The sequence below is a fragment of the Neomonachus schauinslandi genome, chromosome 3 (assembly GCF_002201575.2).
Source record: "Neomonachus schauinslandi chromosome 3, ASM220157v2, whole genome shotgun sequence".
In the NCBI taxonomy this organism is placed as follows: domain Eukaryota; kingdom Metazoa; phylum Chordata; class Mammalia; order Carnivora; family Phocidae; genus Neomonachus; species Neomonachus schauinslandi.
This window is the reverse complement of record NC_058405.1, coordinates 43,179,070-43,187,688: the sequence shown is the minus strand read 5'-3', so window position 1 is coordinate 43,187,688 and position 8,619 is coordinate 43,179,070. Positions and strand designations below refer to the sequence as shown.

At 36.6% G+C, this 8,619-nt stretch overlaps 1 pseudogene; it reads left to right on the top strand.

Annotated features, from left to right (window-relative positions):
- Positions 1–3,635: 3,635 nt before the first annotated feature.
- Positions 3,636–5,340, top strand: LOC110587648 (annotated as a pseudogene).
- Positions 5,341–8,619: the final 3,279 nt, after the last annotated feature.

Here is an 8,619-nt window from a genome sequence, read left to right as displayed (position 1 = left end):
TATATATATATATATATATATATATATATATATATATATATATATATATGTGTGTGTGTGTGTGTGTGTGTGTGTGTGTGTATATATGTATATCTCCTCAGGAAAGTGCTAGAATACTTACAGATTTTTGGACTAGATAGAAATGTCTTGAGATGCAGTCTGGCAAATGGACCCTGGATGACTGGACGATACCAATATGGGGTATTTAGTTATGGAAATTCTTATGGAAATGTAGAGGTAGAATTAAGACCTAGTAGTTGGCACAGAAGGAGACTTTAGGTGATTTCGGCAGATCCTTAGTACCAGACACCTGTGTTACTGAAATAGGTGACACAATGGTGTTCAAGCAATCCAAAAGTAGGTGAAGTAATGAAATATTCCTGTCAAATTCAGTGAACCATTATTGTATTAAAGGATTATACTTAGTATCATCAAGAAATAAAGTGCCTGAAGATGGCTTAAGAAGAATTCCTTGAGGTCAAAGACCTGCACACAATGACAGTGGATTATATCCAGCCTCACTGCCCAAAGGGCAATTTCATAAGGCAAACCCTAATTTGGGGTGCATTTTATACTTTCAAATTGCACACATTCCTTTAATTCCCTGTGACAAAACAATATATGGTAGTTTAATTAGCACTTGCTCCAATAGGCCAAGCAGGAGCTATAGGAACAGAATTCAGAATTCTGAACCACACTAAAATTAAAATACTAGAGGCCTGTCATCATGTTGAAAACAGTTTGCTAATCCTAATATGCATTAATGGGAGCTCTGAGACTAGTCATGACTGGTGGTCGGTATGGAAATAAAATAAAACAGTACAATGGACTAAACGTGTTGTCAGGTTGATAGGATACATACAATGCTGGGAGAGGACAGGGACCCTCACCAAAAGAACTGATAACTATTTTAACCTTTATGAAATCTGTATTTTAAAGATCAGTGGCCAGAAATGCTAGAGATCCAGATGGTAGATTGTTCATTTATAAAAATATGAATACTATGCTGAAATTATAGCAGAACATTACTCAGGAGTAAGGTCTTTAAATGTTCTATTAACTCAGGTACTATATATATAGGATGACTTATGTTTTTCATGGTTTACTTTCATTTGTGCCAGGAATAAAGGGCCAACACTATGTCCTCCCTATGGGGCTAAGTGATAAGTGTTGCTGAATGATAACTGGAAACCTGAGTTGGAAAGAGCTTGATTTATCATATCTGAGCTATAGTTATCTCTAGAAACAGATAGAATCCAGAATTTAATAAACATTGGCTTCTAGGCACAATTGCAGGCATTAGACATGTCCCTTCTGTGGAGAAAGAATAGAAAATTATACTGTATCACGCATGGATGTTAAGCTTTTAAAAATCTCTTTGTCATGGCTATAGTGTGTAACAAAATTTGATCAATTCTAATTGACTAAATGAAAATAGAAATTATGTAGAGTATGATCTCAATTACTGGAAAATATTTGGGTGGACTACTTTGAAAACCTTAAATGCTATATTACCTATGGAAAATGGCCAGGAAAAAAATAAGTATATTTAGTCTTAGAAGATTACAGATGCAATTAATTACTCCATCTGTACATGTAAAAAGTTTCAAATGTGGATTACAGCAGAAAGAGAATATTCTCATAAAAGTAATCCAAATCTATTAAAGGATATGGCCATAATTAAAAAGATTTTTGTAAGGAATTTATACTCACCTGTTACTGGTGAATATAGGGTTAAGAGTATATTGATTCCTTTGTAATACATTGCTCTATTTGTTAATGATCTATTTGCCTTGTGTTTAATCAGCTTAAGAATCTCCAGTTAAATTTAATAATTTGTTGTTTCCTAAGTGTGTCATGCTTGCCCTTACCTCCAGGCCTCTTTATCACTATGATATTTCCTAAAAAAAAAAAATCTTTTTGCCTCACCATGTCTTAAGCATTCTTCAAATTAACTCCTCATGGAAGCTTTTCTTATCCCTGAGTTTGTGTTATATGTGTTTTTTATTTGCTTCTCTCTAACTATAATCAATTCTAGTCCAAATTCCCATTTACTTGTTCATCTTGATTTTTAGACCAGAGTGCCACTGTGTAATTCACAGACTACAGCATCAAAATCACATGGGAGGTAATTTTAAAAAAATATGTCCTAGGATCTCACCCTAGACTTATTAAATGAGAAAATCTAGAGCCTGGGAATTGGCTCTGGTGATTCTTATGAGCACTAATATTTGAAAAACCTGTGCTCTACTCTGTGCTCTCCTAGATAACCTACTGACTAAGCTTTCTGACATAGTCCAATAAGACTATAGAACTTCAACCCTGCTCCTAATTCCAATTAGTTGCCTACTGGATCAGACTTCTCAAACATAAGTATTTCATAACCCCTTTAATAGGAATAATAATAACAACAATAATAAAGTAGCATAGGCCACAGTGTTTATTTGAATTATTTATTATATCATTTGCTGTGTTTTAAGCACACACACAAATCTAGGTATGAAGTTACTGTGATTTAAATTTTTCTATTACTATAAATCAGAAAATTTAATAATTATATACAAACAAGAATGGAAAAACAAATATTAAAATTATCAATATTAATTTAGTGGAGTAAGTCTACTTCATTAACATTAAATTACTGAATGCAGAATAAATCTGATAAAAATTGACAGTTGGACACAGCTTCTTTTGAGTTTATCATGATTAACCCTGAGCCTTATGATGGTTCTAAGTCTTACCCAATTTTTAAAATATGAAATACCATGAAACTTTCTTTTGGATAGAACAACACAATAGCTTTTGGTCTTTCTTGGCCAGAAACTTACTTATTTGCTGAAGTATTTTCTATTACATTTTGTTTAATATTTAATTTTTTTAATTAAAGTTTTGCTTTGTTTTAAGAGCAACTGCCATTTTACTGGAGGCCCCATGTGGGAACTGAGGGCAGGGCTGTCACCATGAGCTCTACCAAGTAATAGGGTTGGGGGGTACACCCACAGAGAAGGGTCTGGAGTCTCACCTTATAGCCTCACCATCCACAGCAAGAAGGTCACCTTGGCACATCTAGCTCCCAACCGCCTCCCAGGCTGGGAAAAGCAGAGCAGAGCAGTGGAGAGGGGCTAGAACCAAATGTGCAAGATTCAAGAACCACTCAGTGTCCAACCAAACCCCCAGCCTGGGCTGCTCCTTGTAGGGAAGTGTTGTAGGGAGGAGGCTGCCAGGCATGGACTGGCCCATACCTAGAGGGAGTGTGGGTGGAAACCAAAGGGGCTCTCAGGAGAGGAAGCACAGGAACAGAGAGAAGGCCATGAGAGTGTAGCAGAGTTCCCAGAAGGGGGCAGGGCTGGTGAAGGGGTGGGCCAGCCACATTTGGATGGTTCTTAGCAAGGTGGGACCCTTTCTGCAGACACTGCCCACTGTTCCGATACCTGGGGTTCGCCTCCAAGGAGTTGCTCCCCATCTTCTCACCCAGGTCAGCAGGGAGCAGCAGTAAAAGGGGAAGGGGTGGCAGAGGGCCCCGGCAGGGCAGGGGTTCTTGCCCCCAACCGCAGTCCCAGCTGCCAGTGGCTCTGCAAGTATAAACTGTGCAGCATCTTGCCCACTACCACTCACAATTTTTCCAGCATAGCGGCATGCTGCAAGTTGGCTCTCCCTGCCCACTGGAGTCCACCTGCTGCTTCAAAGGTCCCAGGTTCAAGGAGCACTCACAGAAGCAGACTGGCCTGGGTGAAGTGCTTCTGACAGCCCGGGGTCATCAACCTGCAGTAAACCAAACTAAAGTTGTAGAGCAGGGACACATGCAGGTGGGCTTCCCGGTTTGTGTTAGTCATGCAGCCAACTCAGCAGGCTGAGTTGAGAAGATGAGAGTCTATGCAGATCAAGGCAGCTCGAGTTTTAGGGCTGAGTACTGGTAATAAGTAAGCTATAGATGAAAAGAGCCTCAGAGATAGGTAGAGAATCCCTCCCAGGTATGCAGTTGGGTACTAATCTACCCATGTTTAAGGAAAATACAGGAGGCTGGGAAGAGAACCGCCTGAAACATGTTTAGAGAAAGCAATCTCCAGAGCTCAAACCCAGCAATAAGTAGTTTGTGTTCCACCCAGGTGGGAAAGTGTTATAAATCTTGGGCCATTGAGTAGAGTAGTAAGAAAGGCATTGCCTCTGTAGTAAAATAAAATTAGCCCAAGACTAAAGACTTGCTCTGGCCCTACAGTGGAGACACACAATAGCAAGTCATCAGGGAGACAATCCATTTGGTATCAAAGAGAGATGAAAATGTAATTGCCTAGAAAAAGGATTGTTAATTGGAAGATATGACAACAAACTGATTTATAGACACTATGCAACATTATATTTTGTCTCCTGTGTGGGTTCTTCAGAAAGTGACCTTGGCATTTTAAATCTAATACAATCACACAAGAAGCCCAAGATTCATGGATCTCTTACCATGTGTATCCAGATCTGACACCTAAATCCACCCCACCATCTCCTGAAAATCATTCATAATGTCCCTAGAACTCAAGATACTTGTGGAAACATTGCCGTGAATGAGGTTTAATATTCCATGTAGACAAGGTTCACAATATTCTTGCAGAAATGGTGATGGGGGATAATGGTATTGGAGACCAACATGAATGAGTTTGTTACACAAATTGATGCACAAAATAAACTGGAGAAATCTGAAGCAGGAGCTCCAGCCCATGCTGTATCAGCTGTAAAGAATATGTGGAACATAAGGAATAGCACGGAGGACTTTAGGGGAAGGAAGGGAAAACTGAAGTGGGGGAAATCAGAGGGGGAGACGAACCATGAGAGACTATGGACTCTGGGAAACAGAGGGTTTCAGAGGGGCGGTGGATGAGGGGATGGGTTAGCCCGGTGATGGGTATTAAAGAGGGCACACACTGAATGGAGCACTGGCTGTTATACGCAAACAGTGAATCATGGAACACTACATCAAAAACTAATAATGTCGGCGCATGGGTGGCTCAGTTGCTTAAGCGACTGCCTTCGGCTCAGGTCATGATCCTGGAGTCCCTGGATCGAGTCCTGCATCGGGCTCCCTGCTCGCAGGGTGTCTGCTTCTCCCTCTGACCCTAACCCCTCTCATGTGCTCTCTCTCATTCTCTGTCTTAAATAAATAAATAAAACCTTTAAAAAAAAAAAAACTAATAATGTAATGTATGGTGACTAACATAACACAATAAAAAAATAAAAAAAATTACAAAGTTACACTCAAAAAAAAAAAAAAAGAATATGAATCTTCCTGAGATCCCAAGAAATAGTAACATTGGTGACATCAGTATAAAAGTGCCAAACCTGCCCTTTTTTAAATAAAAAATTTAAAAAGGCCACTCCCAGGTAAAAACCCAGGAAAAGCCATCTAAGTTTACCATGCAGTTGTTTACAAAAAATAGAGGAGGAGAGTCTTAACTTTTGCTCTTGGATTTAAGTCAAGGTACTACATAGAAGTTGCATAAAATCAGTATGGAAGTTCATGTTGCTTTTCTTGTTCAGTATTTCAAAAACTGTTTAAGACATTTCTTTAAATTATGTACCGTCCAAGGTGTTGGTGTTTTGTAGGGATCATAAGAGCTACATTCCATAATTCTTTCTGTTATGTGTCACAATTGTTATTTATTTATTTATTTATTTATTTATTTATTTATTTATTTATAAAGATTTTTTTAAATTTATTTGACAGAGAGAAAGACAGCGAGAAAGGGAACACAAGCAGGGGGAGTGGGAGAGAAGCAGGCCTCCCGCTGAGCAGGGAGCCCAATGCGGGGCTCGATCCCAGGACCCTAGGATCATGACCTGAGCCAAAGGCAGACGCTTAACGACTGAGCCACCCAGGCGCCCCCACAATTGTTATTTAAAGAATGAAGTATGTATCGTGTGAAAACATTATGACCTTTTTCTCTTAGTTTAAATAAACTCCAAGGTAACCGGACTTCTGAAGCAAAAAAAAAAATGTCATGTGTTTTGGAAATTTTTATAGTCTTATTTGCTATTAAATTTTTAGTTTTATAATAATCTCTTATGCATATAATTTTTATTTATTGTTATTTATTTGATGGATGTGCCTTTGTTAACTGTACCCTTAAGAAACAATAGTGATGATTGAGATTTTACTTTTGATTTTTTTATCTTATTACAACCTATTTGGGAAATGGCAAGTTATTGTTTTAATTTTCCTAATCTAGTACTTTTCTTCTGCTACACATTAATAGATGGCTCCTTTAGACTATTGATTGCTACTATCTGCAACCTACATTTATCACAGCTGCATCACTGTTTTCTATTGCACAGTAATTTGCTCCTCATTTATTTCATTTTGTAGCACACAAAAACTAAAAATCATAAATACCTGGTAATCGGAGACCATATAGGGTGCATATTTAACATGATATTGTTTTTTATAACCATTTTATTCAAAACATAAACAGATTTAAAAAATATATTTTATTAACAGTGGAACAAAATTTTTAAAAATAGGGTTAAGTGACTGAAAACAAAATGTTCCAAGGTGTTACCACTGGTGATAAAAAGCAAACTAACAATATTTCTCTATTTTAACATACCTTATAATATGCTGTCAAATATATTGAGTTTTGCTGGGCTGGCCCAATTCCACTTACTCCTCATTCCTTACTCTATGGCTTTGTCCTTTGAATCATTGAGTTAGCCCCATCCTTCTAATTTTGCTTAAGTTAGCCAAGGTTAGGTCCTGTTAATTGCAGCCAAAGAAATCTTGATACACAGGATTTTCAGACCATCAACATTCAATCATTATTTTACATGTTTTATGCTAAATATTTTGTTAATTTTTATGTGACACTCAAAAATAAATAAAGCATACATTTTAAGGAACTTATAGTGGAGATTTTAAGTATAAATTTGTTTAATGAGCATTTAAATCATAACACTTCAGACAAAATTCTAAAAGATTTTTGACAATATTCTTAAACCACTGTTCATAATGAAAGTCTATGAACAAAAAAGATTCATAATGAAAATTTAGGCATATACTAATATTATATTCAATGACTTACCTTTTCACCTATTTTCCAGAGAAAAACTGAAGAAAAGGGGAAAAGGAAAAGGACTAATGTTCATCATTAAATTCACCAAATTAGATTCGCTTGGATATGGTAAGTTACTGGATTATATGACCTTTCCTTTCTAAACTATTATGAAAACCCATTATCTGAGCTGTCATTGTCGTCTACAAATCATTAATTATTAAGCAAAATTAATATCCTCACTTACTACATGATTGAAATGTGTGGAAAGTCAGATAATTTGTTAAAATAAGGAAGAAAATGTAGTTAGGTATGAGTAACTTAAATAGCTAGGCTGAGCATTCAAGAAACACTCTCATAACATCCAAGATAAAATATTCATCCTTAAAAGTCCACAAACTGGATTTTTCAACTACTTGGATTTTTCAAGCTCTCAACCCAAAATTTAGCTGATGTTAACTAAACTCACAAGAGATTGATAAATAAATCAAATTTCCAATATATTAATTTACTCCAGTGATCACATTTCTAGCTAAAGCAGCTCACTTCCTGGTATTTGAACTATATAAGAAAATTAATTATTGATCAAAAGCTTGCCTGATGACCATGGAATGAAAGAACAGAGATGCAGACACCCTCAAGAGAGATTTCATCTATTTCATGAAGAAGCCTAGCAAATTATTCCTACCTCACACAGCAGAGAACACTATCAAGGGGCCGAATTTCTCATATTCCCCCAAATTATTTCTTATTTCTGAGCAGTGATGAACCCATACTGCTGAGTTTTGCTTCTCTGAAATCTCTTTTCTTATTCTATCCATTTCTCTATTGACAGTTATATTCTTTTGACATGTTATTATCACTGAGCGTGCTGTATATATTGAGTTGTTTACATAAACAGAACACTTTAAATATTCTCCTGCTTTTTTTAATGATTAGCTTTCAGAGGTTTACCTGAACTTTGAGTTATCGAAAGGGATCTCCTTCTTCCCCAACTGACTATTTTATCTTCCTTCAACCTCAGATCTTCCATCTCATATCACACATGAAAATTGGTTATCTATTCATAACTTATGTTGTCATGCCCAGGATGAAGCCGCCATTACTCTCCTGGAAATATAGGTCAAAAATGTAAGATATCTTTCACTGTTCTATCTTTATATCTTCCATTCACAGAGTCATCAATTCTTTTTGTGCAATATTTTGTGTTCTGTCATTTCCATTCTAATTCTCACTGCACTGGTTCAGAATCTTTTTATATTTGTCCTTGACTACAGTAGTTATTTATTCATTCATTTTTTCAGTCATTCAACAGACATTTTCCCCTACTGTGTGTCAGTCACTGGTCTGAGGATATAGCAGTAGATAGACATAAAGGAACCTGAGCTCATGGAATTACATTCTATTGGAGGAACATAATAAACTATAACTAGTAAGTAAATAAGTATACTGGCATGCTATAAATATTAAAAAAATAAAATAGGGCAATAGGTTAGAATAGAGTGAGGAAGAATCACTGTGGTCTTTCAGATGGATAACCAGAGAAAACCTTTCTAAACTGAAATTTAAGCAGAGACTGGAGTGATGTGAA